The 16,247-nt window shown below is 37.1% G+C and overlaps 1 protein-coding gene and 1 pseudogene across 7 annotated transcripts in view; one reads left to right on the top strand and one right to left on the bottom strand.

Annotated features, from left to right (window-relative positions):
* Parp11 (poly(ADP-ribose) polymerase family member 11) overlaps positions 1–16,247 on the bottom strand; it is a 66,814-nt gene that overhangs the window by 38,349 nt on the left and 12,218 nt on the right. The gene's annotated exons all lie outside the window — the stretch shown is intronic.
* On the top strand, positions 4,028–4,299 carry LOC101584112 (annotated as a pseudogene).

The following is a 16,247-nucleotide window of genomic DNA, read 5'->3' as shown; positions in this document are numbered from 1 at the left end:
AGCACATGCCTATAATCCTAGAACTCTGGGAGACTGAGGCAAGAGCACTGACCACAAATTCCATCCCAGTCTAAGCAACAGCAAGATCCTATCTCAAAGTAAGAACTAGAAAAGGACTGAGAATTTAGATCAGTATGAAGGCACTGGGTTCAATCCAGGACCTTTTTTTTGCAGTACTACCAAAAAACAAAACAAAACAAAAAAAAAAAAGAGTTACTAGAGATAAAATGGTCAACTTACCATAAAGACATAGCAGTTACAGGCACATATGCACCTAACACCAACCAAAACAGATGAAGGTAAAAAACTGATAGAATTAAAAGGAAAAATAAACAATTCAAAAATAGCTGTATTATGAAACTAATGAGATCTCCATGGATAATGGTCTGGGACTTCATATAGTTTCCTTAGGGTAATGGTGGTGAACCTTTGGCACACATACTGCAGCTGGCTGCTCGTTATTGAAAGTTTATGCCTCATGGACTTCCTGACTACAGTTAAACAGAGCATCACTTTCAGCCAGGCATGGTAGCACGGGTCTGTGCCCCCGTATTCAGCAAGCTGAGGCAAAAGACTCCTTGAAAGCAGTTCGCAATCAGTCTGGGCAACACAAAGAGACACCACCTCAAAATAAAGACAGAGGAACCTCCAAAAAATAATTTACCAGGTATTACAGGTGAAACTAGTAGTAACAGTTGGCTTGGATTATCCTTACAAGGCTTTCTTAAGTGTCAAACACAATATTCTTTATTAAAAGTCACAGCAAAACAACTAGCATCAGTACAGTCCATCACTTCCTGCTCCGCTTGGCTTGTAAAATACGGGACTTCAACATTTTATAAACAAACTGATCTTGTTGTCATTAGTAAAAACTGGAGGGCTAAAGAAAGAAAAATTATAGCTTCACAAGAAAATTGGAGTGTACTTGTTATTAAATTTTGGCCCTATTCATTATTTTTTGAGATTCTATTACTTACCTACAATTTGAGATATATTTTAAGTGCTTCCCAGCTATAGGTCTAATGTTCCAAATTGTTTACTAAAATTAAAACTGCTTTTCCTAAAGCCCTGCAAGCTGAGGTTGATCAGCTTCATAAATATGCCAGAGAAATCAGCATATACTGCAACCTGGAAAATCTGTCCTGATTCCACTGCCGACTTCCCTCCAGCTCAGATGCTTTAAGTCAAAGCCCTGCACATCTTCATAGCTAACTGCCCTCCAGCTCCAATTACATGCTTTTGTTTTTCTTCTGTTCTCACAGAAATGTTTATTAAACTTGGATTTTGTTTAACTTTGATAGAAGCCTCACCAAACTAGGAGATTTCAATACCGGCTTTCAATACCAAATAGAAAAATCAGCTAAAACAAGGTCAGGAAGGTAGGAGACTCACAGAACCCTTATATGGCTAGTATCTTGACAGGAGGTGGTAAGGTAAATCCTAGAAAACAAATCCCCAGGCAGGTATTTTTGACTGAAGTGCCCTGGGGCTCTCTTCTCAAATCAGCCTTTTGCTCTGGAGGCTGAAGGGTGGGGTCTTGCTGTTTCCTCACATGCCCTCAAGGCATCCTTCCTATTGTTTTAATGTAAAAGCCTTTGGCTCTTTTTAATTATTTTGGCTAGCAAGCTCTCCTTCAACTTTACAGGTCTCAACTTTACAGGGGGTTCCTTTCTAGTGAAACTCAAAACTGTTAAGATCACTATTTACTCTTGATTCTCAACACAGAGTTGGCTAAGAGCGATAATAACACTCATGCCACAGCTTCAATTTTGAACTGTATTGAAATTTCCTCTGCCAGATTAATTAATCTACTACCCTTAATCTCAGATTCCCACAACGACTCAGAACAGGATCAGTTTAATGCCCAGCACTAATTGTACTGCACACTTGATGAGGTTAGCAGCAGTTTTGAACCCTGACTTGGACATTATCTCCAGCCCTGTTTGTATACTATATTTCTTTTCACTTATCTCTGTTTTGGTGGCCTACTCCTCTAAGTGTACACACCTAGGAAATTTCATTACTTATTTCTTTGTTTTTCATTTGTTTTCTTTTTTCTGTTAGTTTTTTAAGTTTTACCTTTTTTTGGTTCTGTATTATTCATCTTCTCTCTCCGCAACTATCTCTCTTAAATTTATGAAATTTTCATGTAAGTGAACATTATCACTAGCATGATTCACTTTGATAATCTTTTGCTTTCTCCTTCCTATGCAGTGTAGACCAGCCTTGAACTCACTTTGTAGCCCAGCTTTATCCCAAATTTGCAATGATCCTTCTACCTCAGCCTTGTGAGTGCTGGGATTACAGGCTTGCAGAGTCATGCCCAGCTCTCTCCTGCTCTCTTCTCCAATTTCCCAAAGCTTGGGTGAGCATCTTTTGTTCTCCAGCCCTGTTTCTACTATATTTCTTTTCACTTATCTCTCTTTTGGTGGCCTACTCCTTTAAGTTTCCCCTCCACAGGGTAAAATCACTCTTCCAGAAGGACACTTTTTGCATATCAGTTCCTGATTTATGTTGCATTTTGTAATATAACTATGTATCTTGTTCCTATGATTAAAGACACCAAATTAATAGTTACCACAGTTTTTCAGTTTCTAAGTTGTACTTTATGATATTGTTATTTCTATCAGTTTAGCCAGAATATATTGCAATCAGCTTTTCTCCATTATGTGACAACACTGTGATGGTGTGGGGTCATAATCATCACCACAGAACAGGAACAAGTAACTGAGTGCTGAGCCAAATGGACAGCAACATTTGATGCTTACAAAATTGGAAAGATAGGATCTAGGAGCAATCACAAAGACAAAAAACCGCCTATGCCTAGAAGACAGATATGAGGAATAGACATTTCCTAGGGAGGCCTGGATACTAGTAATAAAGCTTTCTGGCATAACAAATTTACAAGTATCAACAAAGAAAACAAGATAGAAAATGACAAGATTCAGAAGTAACACACAACCCCAGACCTCCAGGCCAACAAGGACAAGTCCAGGGGACAATGAGGCAGAAAAAATCAGATGCCATCCACATGAATTTTGTGAAATGATAGCAGAAGATATTAAAAAAAAAAAAAAACAGGATGAAGGAGGCTATATAGAAAATGGTCTCTCAGGTAAAAAGAAAGGAGATGATCAAAATGAAGTAACACCTCAAAGAATCTACAGTGGACAAAGAACAGTTTAGGAAAATGTTTAAGAAAATGATGAAAACCATGAATACCCAACATGGAAAAGAAATGGAATCTATGAAAAAATTCAAACATATCTAGGAGATTAAAAATTTCATTGAAAATATACCTAACCATTCACTTAGCAACCACAAAAAGAAAGAGCTCTTGAAAACAAGAGACCACGAAAAGTCCATGCAACACCTGCATGATGACCCAAAGAAGACCAACATAAGATTGTCTGGAGTCAATGAGAAAGCTGGAGACAGCATGAATGTCATACATGTTCACAGAAGTAATGGCAAAAAAACTTCTGAAACATGGAAAAAGAATTTGACAAACAAGTAAGTGAGATGTTCTGATTACTCATGAACAAAATAAATGTATGCCAAGGCATATAATAATCAAGATTTTAGAAATTCAGCTGAAGAGCACAATATTAAAAGATGTTAGAGGAAAAGAAATCACCTATAAAGGAAAGACCAAAAGAATCACAACAGACTTCTCAACACAAACCCTTAAGTCAAAGAAAGCTGGGAGTGAAATATTTCAGGTCCTAAAGGAAAACAATCTCCAACGCAGATTGATGTATCCTACAAAACTATCCTTCAAAATAATGAAGAAATAAGACTTTCATGACAATGGACAACTCAGTAAATTCATGACAACCAAACCAACTCTACAAAATATTCTGAAGAATATTTTAGAGACAATGAAGACTATAATTCGAAGAACACTAATAGAAAGAATGAATCAGAAAGGGCAAGCAGTAAGAAGTGAGGACGACACCCAGGCCGCCCAAAGCTGCATGCCGCTGCATCTCATGTCTAGCGTCTGTGACCTGCCGCCATTGCCACCATGCCCAAGAGAAAGGCTGAAGGGATGCTAAAGGGGATAAAGCCAAGGTGAAGGACGAACCACAGAGAAGATCTGCAAGGTTGTCTGCTAAACCAGCTCCTCCAAAGCCAGAGCCCAAGCCTAAAAAGGCGCCTGCAAAGAAGGGAAAGAAGGTACCCAAAGGGAAAAAGGGAAAAGCTGATGCTAGCGAGGATGGGAATAAGCCTGCAGAAAATGGAGATGCCAAAACAGGCCAGGCCCAAAAAGCTAAAGGTGTTGGAGACGCCAAGTGAAGTGTGTGCATTTTTTATAACTGTACTTCTGGTGACCGTACAGTTTGAAATACTATTTTTTATCAAGTTTTTTTAAAATGCAGAATTTTGTTTTACTTTTTTTTAAGCTATGTTTTAGCACACAGAATACTTCATTGTTGTTTTTTGGGGAAGGAGCATATGTCAGAAGTACAATGTCTCCAAAGCTGAATTGATGTGGGGAAAGCACCTTTCCCTGCTGGTTTAGAGACTTCCTCTTGGCTCCTAGGAGGAGGGATTCCCTGATGTTGACACATGTGGCCACTGTGGCATAAATGCCTTGTGGTATGGGACATGTCCCAGTTCATTTTATGTCCTCCTTTCCTCTGCTATCAGCATAGGCTCAACTCCCTTCAGCCCAGAGACTTACTGGGATCTAATTCCCAAAAGTGAGGTTACCAATGTGTCAGGCAATCTGAACTTGCCAGTAACGTTGAGATGGTGTCCTGCCACTGTTGCCACCATGCCCAAGAGAAAGGCTCTTCAGGGATGCTAAAGGTGATAACGCCAAGGTGATTTCTTTTTCCAGATTGTGGACCTTCAGATTGATAATTTTGCCATTTTCATTTCCTGAAAGTCAGGGTCAGCTTGTGAAAAGTTCTTAAACAACATGCTAAATGTGAAATGTCAGCCCTCACTGTAAACTTTCCTTACTTCAGAGCCTCAAATGAAGACTTCACTGGATTTTATAGTGGTTTTCTAATTTTTGGTAGTCCATCCAAGAAGGGAGTTTGAAAGTTGTTGTATACTGTTAAATATTGTGTGCCTATGTCCTGCCTGAAATACCATGACTGTTTATGAAAAGTATCTTTAATAAAGCTGGATACAGTTTGGCTTGGAAAAAAAAAAAAAAAAAGAAAGGGCAAGAAATTAAACAGAAAGGAAAGACAGGAAACCAATAGCATGAAAATAATATGACAAAGATAAGCCATTATAAGCATTAACGTAAATGATCTCAAGTCACCAATCAAAAGAAACAAGTAGAATGGATCAAGAAACAGTATCTGCATACAAGATATTATATGCTGCATACAAGAAATATATTTAACTCAAAAAGAAATTCATAGACTAAAAGTCAAAGGATAAAGACAATAATCTATGGAACAGGAACTTAGAAAAAAAGCAGAGATTTCTATTCTAGTTTCAGACAAAGTAGATTTCAAGCCAAGACTGATAAAGAGAGACAAAAGCTACTATATTCTTGTAAAAGGAATATTCCAAGAGGAAGAGATAATCACAAACATATATGCTCCAAATACCAGTGGCCCAAACTACATGAAACAAACATTAAGGACATGAAAATAAAATAAGCACAAATACAACTGTAATGGGAGACCTCAATACCTCATTGTCACAAACACACAGATTAATGAGACAAAAAAATCAACAATGAAGTATCAGAACTAAAACAAACCTGTGAACCAATGGACTTAGTAAATGTCTACAAAGTGTTCCATCCCACAACATCAGAATATGCATTCTTCACAGCTGCAAATGGGACATTCTCCAAAACAGACCATATAATAACTCATAGTACATGCTTAAATAAATACAAAGGAACTGAAATTATCTCACACATATTAACTGACTACAGTGCAATGATATTGGAAATCTATGACAAAAGAAATGACAAAAACTTCATAAACACATGGAAATTAAACAACACCTTCCTGGGGCGAGCGAGATAGCTCAGCAGACTAAAGCACCTGCTTAGGCAAGCTTAGGCAAAGTGCAGGGACAGCAGTTCAATCCCTAGCAGCACAAGCCACATCAACCCCGCCCCCAGGAAGGGCTCAGCTGGCCAGAGTGCAGGTGTGGTGGAGAACTCCTGTAACCACAGCATTCAGGAGGCTGCAAGCAGGAGGATCACCAGGAGTCCCAGCTGCATGGTGAAACCCTGAAACAACCAAATATAGTAAATAAATAAATAAATAAATAAATAAATAAATAAATAAATACCACCTTCCTGAACAATCAGTGGATCACATATAAAATTAAATAAGAAATTAAACAGCATCTACAGTTAAATAACACACTGATATAACATATTAGAACTTACGGAATGCAATGACTGCAGTCTTATGAGGAAAATTTATAGCTGTGATAAATTCTCATGTCAGGAAAATTGAGTGAGCTCAAATAAACAGCCTAATGCTGAATCACAGTTTTGTTTTTTTCTTTTAAAAAAAGGCAACAAGTTAAACCCAAAGCTCAGAGAAAGGAGACGATTATAAAGAGCAGAGTAGAAATTAATGTAACTTCGACTAACAAAAACAGAACAAAGAATCAATGAACTAAAGAGTTCGTCTTTGAAAATTTAAATAAAACTGATACACCCTTAGCCAACCATATGAAACAAGGAAAGGAAAGACTCAAAATTCTTGCAATTAGGAATGAAAAAGATGAAATCAGAATGGATAATGGGGAAATCAGAATCAATACCTACTTTGAGAACCTTTAATAAGATGAAAAACATAAGAAATGGACAGATACATGAATTACCAAAGTTGAATCATGAAAATATAAAAATTCTAAATAACCAAATATCAGTTAATGAAGTTGAAGATGTAATTAAAAACTTACCAACAAATGTGAAGAATTCAAAAGTGAAGAATACACTTTTGGATTCTTCAAGAAATCCAAAGATCTAATGCCATTACTCCTCAAACTCTTTATTGAAACTGAAAGGGAAGCAGTATTCCCAAGTCATTCCTGAAGTATTACTTGATACCAAAACCAGAGAAGGACTCAACAAAGAAAGAGAATTATAGGCCATTTTCCCAAATGAACAAAGATGCAAAATTTCTCAATAAGATATTGCAAACTCTAATCAGCAAATCATTAAGATTATATACCATGAAAAAAAAAAAAAAGATTATATACCATGACCAAGTAGGATTCATTCCAGAAATGCAGGGATGGCTCAACATACACAAATAAATAAATGTAGTTCACCATATCAATAGAACCAGAGACAAAAATCACAATACATGTGATTTTGCATCTCAATGGATGCAAAAAGCTTTTGACAAAGTCCAGCACCCATTCATTATAAAAACTCGACAAAACACTGGAATAGATGATTTTTATCTTAATCTGATAAAAACTATCCATGAAAAAATAATGACAAACATCATACTAAGTGGTCAAAAAGTGAAAGCTTTCACTCTCAAATAAGGAACAGAACAAGGATGTCCACTATCAGCACTTCTATTCCATGAGATTGGGCCTGTTCAGAGTGGTAAGGCTATAGACACCACTTCTATTCAAATAAGTTCTAGAAACATTACCAGAACAATTAGACAAGAGAAAGACATAAAATGAAGATAAAGAAGTTAAATTATCATTATTTGCAACTGACATGGTACTCCACATAGAAGACCTCCAAAAGACTTCAAGAAACAATGACTAAATTTAGTACCATAGCTGGATACAAAATCAACACGCAAAAATCAAGAGTATACAAATAACAAACTCACTGAGAGAGAAACTAGGGAAACACCACCTTTTAAAATAGCATCAAAAAATATGAAATACTTAGGAGTCAACTAAAAAAGGAAGTAAAATATTTCTACACTGAAAAAACTACAGTTCTCAGGCTGGGGAGATGGCTCAGTAGAATAAGTACTTGCCTGGCAAGCACAAGGTCCTCAGTTCAATCCCTAGTACCGCAAAAAATAAAAATAAAAATAAAATAATAATAATAAACCTACCATTCTCTTAAAAAACAAATCAGTGAGTATATCTGAAAATTGAAGCCAGGTGTAGTGGTACGCACCTATAACACTAGCACTTGAGAGGTGGAGGCAGATAGGTTGCTCTGAATTTCTGGCCTGCCTGGGCTACTGAGTAAGACCCTGTTGAAAGAAAGAAGGAAGGGAAGAAGGGAGAGGAAGAGAAAAAGGAGGGGAGTGAGGGAGGAAGGGAGGGAAGGAGGGAAAGGAAGGAAGGAAGGAAGGAAGGAAGGAAGGAAGGGAGGGAGGAAGGGAGGGAGGGAGGGGGTAAGACTTCTCCTGCTTTTGGGTAGGAAGAACCAAAACAGTGAAAATGGAAATTTTTCCAAATTTTTTTTTTTGTTTTGGCAGTACCAGGGATCAAACTCAGGACCTTGCACTTGCCAGGCAGGTGCTTATGCCACTGAGCTATATCCCCAGCCCAACTATATCCCTGGCCCTCCAAAATTGTTTTACCAATTTAATGCACTCAAAAATCAAAATACCTCTCAGAATTAGAAAAAAAAATTCCTAAAATTCATTTGGAACCAGAAGAGCCCTAGAATAGCAAAGGCAATTCTGGGCAACAAAAGCAAGGAAGAGGATATCATATAATATAGAGCTACTGTGACCAAAACACCATCCTGCTGGCAAAAAAACAGACAAAACAGACCTTAGGATCAACGGAACAGATTAGAAGATGCAGAAACAACTCCAAACACACTCAACCACCTTACCTTTGACAAGGGGGCCAAACATGTTCACTACAAGGAAGATAGCCTCTTTAATAAATGGTGCTGGGAAAATTGGCTCTCCACATGCTAAAGACTAAAACTAGACCCATGTTTATCAGCATGCAGTAAACTAAAATCAAAATGGATCAAAGATCTAAATATTAAAACAGAAGCCCCAAATCTTCTGGAAGATAAAATAGGCAGAATTCTTGAAGACACAGGGGTAGGCCTACCCTGGGTGAGGGTGTTACCACTCAAAAGGCTTATATCCTGGATGTCAGGTTTGCTGTTGAACCTTTGCTGCTTGTTGCTTACTGTATGCTCTGCCATGGACTGTTTCCCCTCTGAGATGTCCCTCTGTTGTGCCACCCTGCCTTGGACCCAGCCAACTATGGAATGAAACATTTATAAACTGTGAGCCAAAATAAGCCTTTCCTCCTTTAACTTGAGTGTTGGATATTTTGTCTCAGCAACAAGGCACTCAGAATCACTCAATACACACACACACACACACACACACACACACACACACAGAATTCAACAAAATCCCAACCTTTTCATAATAAGAATATTTTAACATTATTATTTTAAGATTCATCTATGTTACCATGTGTATCAACAGTTAATTCCTTTTATTGATGACTAGTATTCCACTGTAGGCATCAGTTTGGCCACTCACCTATTGATGAGCCCTCCAACTTGCATCTAGCTTTTACTATTGCAGCTAAAGCTGGTCAAAACAATATGTGCCAAGTCTTCTATAGACATACACTTTCTTTTCTCTTAAGTAACATACCTAACAACCTAGAAGTTCAATGGCTGGATCATGAGAAGATGTGTCTGTATCTCTCAGTAACTGATAAACTTCTACTGTTGAGGAACATTCTATATAATTTGGGGAGGGAAATCATTTCATAATTAAGCTGTGATTAGAGGTTGTATGAGGCCTAGTATATTGCCATGTGAGCTGGCTATGATATTGGGAAACATTACATGTGCCTCTGGTTACCACTGAGGCACCAATAGTTCTGTGATGCTGTGATGCTCCAATGTTCCAGGGCAAGATGACATCAGCTGAAGACATACTGATTCCTTGAGAACCAAGTAGTAATAAAAAAAGAGTTTTATTTGGGTGAAAGGGCAAAGTTCTTTTTTTTTTTTTTTTTTAAATGCATACCAAAGACTTTTATTTCTAATAAGCATTTTTCAAAAAAGAAATTAAAATTAGAATTAAGTATAGGATAATAATACAACCCGCTAAGTACAAAACTTGAAGAGTTTATTATTCCCCTTTCTTCCTTATTTAGGGCAAAGTTCTTATTACCCTATCTTCTCTCCCTACCTGCCTCATCAACATAAGAGCCTAATTAGCTCTAAGATCATTGCCACCTTCAGTCATCTGGTGGTGATCTTATGGTGATCCTCATCAACATAAGATCCTTCTTGGCATAAGATCACCACCACTCTCTCAGTAATCCTATATTCCCTCCTATGTGCCAAATAAATTGTGGCTAGCTCAGAGCATCACTGTCTTTGCTTATCCTGAGGCACTGACCTCCCAGACCCCCATGTAGTTTGAAAGCGTCTTTCTTTATCCCCTCACTATATCATTCTATAGGCAGATTGGGGGAATGATTGGCCTCTGATATTTCATAACATGGATGAATCACTTTACACTTCCATCAGCATTGTATGTCAGTTCTACTTGCTCCACATCCTCATCAAGTCTTGGATAGATCAATATAATATGTAGTCTGAACTTATTATGATTTAAATTCATACTCCCTAAATTATCAATATTCACCATCTGTTCATAAACTTATTTTCTATGTGCTTGTATTTTATGTTTAAAATAAGTAAGGTTTATGTTCAAATCTTATTCCTTTTTTAAAAAGTGGAGCTATTCCCTTTTTTTTTCATGACTTGACAGTTCTTGAGTCCAAGATACATATGCTTTATAATTATGTTCTCCAGTCTGTGGCTAATCTTTTCAATCTCCTAATAGTATACTTTAATAGAAGTTTTTGGGGCTGGAGAGATGGCTCAGTGGTCTAAAGCACCTACTTAGAACAAGCCTTGCAAAGCAAAGGGACCACGGTTCAATCCCCCAGCACCACATGCCAGCCAGCCCCGCCCCCTGGTGGGCTGAGTTGGCCACACACACACACACACACACACACACACATAAATAAAAAAAAAAGAAAAAAAAATTTAAGTTTTTTAATTTGATGAAGTCCAATTTATTTTTTTTCTTTTATGCATTATAGTCCTGTTTTGTAGCTAAGAAATCTTTACCTACAAAAATGTTTATCTTAGAAATTCTAATTCTTGGGGGCCTGCCCCTTAGCTCAGTTCTTTAAATGGCTGCTTCAACAAAGCTGTCAGGCTCAGGTTGCTGTGGTTCGATCCCCACAGCTCAAGCCAGCCAAACCTGCCCTGAAGGCATTCGGAGAAAAAAAAAAAAAGAAATTCTAATTCTTAAATAGTACAAAGTATAAAGTTCATTTTTTTTTGTTTGTTTGTTTGCCTATGTGTATCTAGTTGTTCCAATGCCATTTGTTGAAACAGCTGTCATTTTCTATGGAATCTCACCCTTTTTTAAATAAAAGCAACTGTCTATATGTTTATGAGACTATTTTTTGATCCTCTGTTCCATTTGTCCATTTCTCTATCTTGATGCCAACTTTGCACTGTTCTCATTACTTGACTCATACCGCATCTAACTCAGGCAGTGTTAGCTCTCCAAATCTGTTCTTTTTCAAAATTGGGCTTAGGCTATACTTTATCCTTTGAATTTCTGATATCATGGGATGGATCCAACATAAAGACTCCAGGCTCTTATGTATGATGAGCAAAGAACTAAAAGTGTGCATCCCATGGTAAAAGCAAAAGCAGGTGCATTTATTGAAGACAGCATAAAAATATACCCAGGGCAGGCAAGTCCATATCAGCAGAAACAAAAAAAGGGCACAAACTATGGGGTATCTCATGAAGATGGACAAAAACGACTGACAAGATGTTGCATCATCTCTGGGGAACAACAGTACACATGCCTGTCTCACAGTCCACTCTGATTAAATCACATGCATGACATTCAGTCCATGTGTTTGAAGCTTTAACAAGGTTCAGGTGGGTAAAAGTTCAGAGCATGCGATCTGGACATCTGATCTGGCCTAGAGGTATGGAGATTTCAGGGACCTTTTGGCCCTGGGATGTTGCCCAAATCATTACCTGTACTATTTTGATTGAGACTGAACTGAATCTATCAATCTATCTGCAGATAAATATTCAATAGTGCTGAACATTTTGACCCATAAGTTACAACTTTTGACTTAAGTAAGGTGTTCTGTTTTTCAGTAATGCTTTCATAGTTTTCAATGTATAAATCTTGTACATCTTTTATATAAGATTAATACCTAAGTATTTTCGCTTTTTATACTATTGTAAGCAGGATTACATTTCAAATATCAATTTCTCATTGCATGTTGATAGTGCACAGATGTACTGATATTTATACATTGATCTATCCAGAAATTTTATTAACTTATTAATTTTAGGAACCATTTGGAGATTTCATCAGATTTTTCAATGAAGGTATCATACTGAAAGAAAAATAGCCTTATTTCGCTCTTGTAGTATTTAAATTTCTCTTATTTCTTTGATTCTGCATTTTCACATTGATTACAACCTTCAATACAATGTGAAATAAAAAATATAGCTGCCTTGCTCCTGCTATTAGGGAAGATGCACGGCACCCATTCTTTCACTATTAAGTTCATATTCAACATAGGTGTCTTGTAGATGCCTCCTGTTTCAGGAATCCCTAAGACAACGCCCAAGTTCAAGAATTTGCCAGATAAACTCCCAAGATTATGAAGTTTTTCTATTCACAGTTGGAGTTTATTATATAAAAGGATAAAGAGTAAAATCAGCAAGGAGAAAAAGCCCATGAGGTAAAGCACAGAAGAAATGCACAACCTTCCAAATATTCCTTCCCAGTAGTCACAAAGAACATGCTTAATTCTCTCAAACAGCATGTGGAGTAATATACGCAAAGTGTTGCCCACCAAGGAAGCTCACCTGTGTCTAGGTGTCCTGGAGTTTTACTAAGCATCAGACACATAAGACACCTGTGTGACTGTTACTGAAGCTGCAGAACCCAAGGAGGGAAGATGTTCACCACAAACCACACTGCTAGCATAAACTATGTGGACAAACTAGTACACCATGGCTCAAGGTCTAAAATACACACGTACTAGACAAAGCATTTTAACAGGTAGGGATCCCTGGAGCTGGGCAAAGGACAACCATAGAAGCAAGCTCTGCTTCTGAATGTACAACTTTATTTTTTGTTTGTTTGTTTTGTTTTCCAGCACCAGGGATGAACTAAGGATCTTTGCACTGAGCTATCTCCCTGGCTGAATGTACAACCTGGGAGTTTAAGCAACTCTACCCTGCTTAGTGAACCCACTTCTGGACATTTCGTTATCAGGTTAAGCAAGTTACCTTCCATTTCTAGGTGCTAAGAATATTAATAAAGACTGGGAAGGGCCAGGCCTGAGTTCTGGGAAAAAAAAAAAAAAAGAACAGGTTGCACATTTTTGTCAGACAATTTTTCTGCATATACTGAAATGGTCATGTGGGTTTTTCATTCTATTTTGCTTATAGAGTGAGTTACACTTATTTCTGTTCCTTGTGCTATTTGCATACACACTGAGTTATGACATATTAATCCCTTTATATATTGTTCAATTTGATTTGCTAAAATTCTGTTTGACATTTTTCATCTATGCTCATGTAAGATATTGAGTGATCTGCAGTTTTCCTTGAATGATTTTGGTATACCTAGGGTAGCAGCTTTTTAGAATGAGCCATAAAATTACTATTCTTCTCTTTTAAGGAATTTTGCACAGTTAATATTACTGTAGCTCCTCTTCAAATATTTGGAAGACTTCATCAGTGAAACCCAGACTTCAGGGCCTGGCACTTCCTTTGAGATAAACTTCTACAAATGTAAATTCTTTCACAGATATTAGGTTATTCATGTTACTCTTTCTCCTCCTTTGTGGTTCTGGAGTTTGAACTGAGGACTTTTTTATTTTGAGACAGGTTCTTGCTAAGTCATTGAATACCTCAGGGTGGACTACAGCTTGTAATCCACCTACCTCAGCCTCCTAGCATTTATCTTCAAGGAAGCTTTGGTAGTTTGTATTTTTCTCAGAATATGTCTATTTTATCTAAGCTACCATAATGATTAACATCCCTACTATCCCTGTAAAGTCTTCAGAATTGAATGTTACCTCCCTCATTCTCAATATTGGTTAGCTGTGTTTTCTTTTCTCCTGATGTGTCTGCCTCGAGAGTCATCAATAGTACTGATGTTTTAAAGAACCAGCTTTTGATTTCATTGATTTTCACTCTAGTTTTGTTGCATGATTTCCACTCTAACCTTCATTAGTTCTTTGTTCTTGCTTCAATTTAACTCATTTTTCCTTTTCTAGTATCCTAAAAAAGCAGCTGTGGCCATTTGATTTGTGGTATTTCTTCTTTTTCAAAATACCACATACATCCATATAAATTTCCCTACTGTTTTCACAGCATGTTGTAGTTTCATACTATTTCCCCCTTTTATTGGGTGGCACCTAGTTCAAAGCATTATTTACATACAGGTACTTGGTAATGTTACTGATATCTGTCACTGATTTCTAATTCAATTTTAGTCAAAAAACATATATAACATAGGTTCTTTTAAACCTGCAACATATTTTATGGCCCCAAATATGTCTATCTTGTTAAATGCTATGTACTTGGAGATTAAAACAAAGTATGTTCAGCAGTTACGTGAATATTCTACAAATGTCAGTTAGGCCAAGTTCTTTCACTTGTCTTCAAAAGCATTCCATACTATCTACTTATTACATCAGAGTAGAAAAGAATCACTGATTTAATCTCATTATGCTTTGTCTCTGTTGGTTGGTTCACATCCCTAGAATTCAGTAAAAATGCTGGAATATAACCAAATAAATTTTCACATCATTCACACACAAAGTCAAAATCCATTTGCTTTGTGGACAGAGAAAAAAAAATCAAGATTAAAAAAAGTTTATTTTTCAGCTAAAACAGATACAATTATAAATCTGAGAACTGAACATATTTCCCATAAGAAAAAATGAAAAACCAAATAACTGGTTCTGAGGCTTAAAAATTACACTTATAAATTCACTCTTCCAGGACTAACAAATTTCACAATGATTTAGCTCTATCACGGTTCTGCTTTCCTCTTAGCTTTACACTTACTTTCTTTGAAGTCATGATTCCAATACTTTATGCAAATAAATTGCAATAAATAAATAAATAAATAAATAGCCAGATAGCTCAGCAGACTAAAGTGTCTGGCAGGGACTGTGGGTATGCTGTGCCGGCCCCACCCCTGGGGTGTGCTAAGGCAGCCACTGAGACTAGGCATGGTGGCACGTGTCTGTAATCCCAGTGCTTGGGAGGCTGAAAACAGGAGGATCACTACGAGTCCAATCTATGTTGTGAGACCCTATAGGCCCTGTACTAAATACATAAAAATAAAAATAAAAGCACAAAGCCATGTTTTAAGGTACTATAACCCCTGTAAGAGCAGCACTTACACTGTAGCATCACGCCTTTCAGTCCTTGGGGAGACATGACATGTGATTCATTCTTGGCCCATACAGGTTTTTTAAGTTGGATTTTCAGTCTGACTATGAGCAAAGTTACAAACACTAGGCAGACAGTTTTTAAACTTTGCTGTTCAAGTAGTAGAAAGTTTGAGCTTGGAACCAGCCAACAACCAAGGTATCACTGTAAAACTTTTGATATGGTTGAGAAGCTCTTGGATTAAAATTTCATGCCTGAGAAAAAAGAAACTATTGCTAAAACTTCATTAATTAAATGAAGTTTGACATCATGTATTGTTGCCAGTATGTGATATGGAAGAGCAATGATTATCAGGTAAGTGTCTCGCACACTGTTTTACAATCAGACAAAAACATGAACCAGTACACAGAATACACGCACACGCGTACACACACACACACACACACACACACACACACATGATGCTGTAGAAATACTCAACAATGTTTTCCTTTTGCTTTTTAGTGAAAATTCAGGACAAGTGAAGACAGTTTTCACTTAAGTCAATGACACTTTTGTGAGCTAATACAAGTGTAATACATTCAAAACTGACAGCACAAAACAGCAAGAAAAAGTGCTGCTACACTAAAAGATTCTTAAACATATGTTACAGTTAGGAAGTAACAACATGTCTTTTTATTATAATTGAATTATTTGTGCAGGTTACTTTTTTCTCATTGCTGAGACAAAATACATGATGCCCAGAATTAAGGAAAGGTTTATTTAGCTCACAGTCTGTGGTGGTTTCTTGCAAAAGCAAGAGCAACATGGGAAGGAACAGAACAAGCCTCTTTACCTTCCTTATTTTACCTTCCTT

The sequence above is a fragment of the Octodon degus genome, unplaced genomic scaffold (genome assembly GCF_000260255.1).
Source record: "Octodon degus isolate 3935 unplaced genomic scaffold, OctDeg1.0 scaffold00178, whole genome shotgun sequence".
Lineage (NCBI taxonomy): Eukaryota > Metazoa > Chordata > Mammalia > Rodentia > Octodontidae > Octodon > Octodon degus.
The sequence above is the reverse complement of the archived record's forward strand: the minus strand, read 5'-3'. Positions and strand labels throughout refer to the sequence as shown.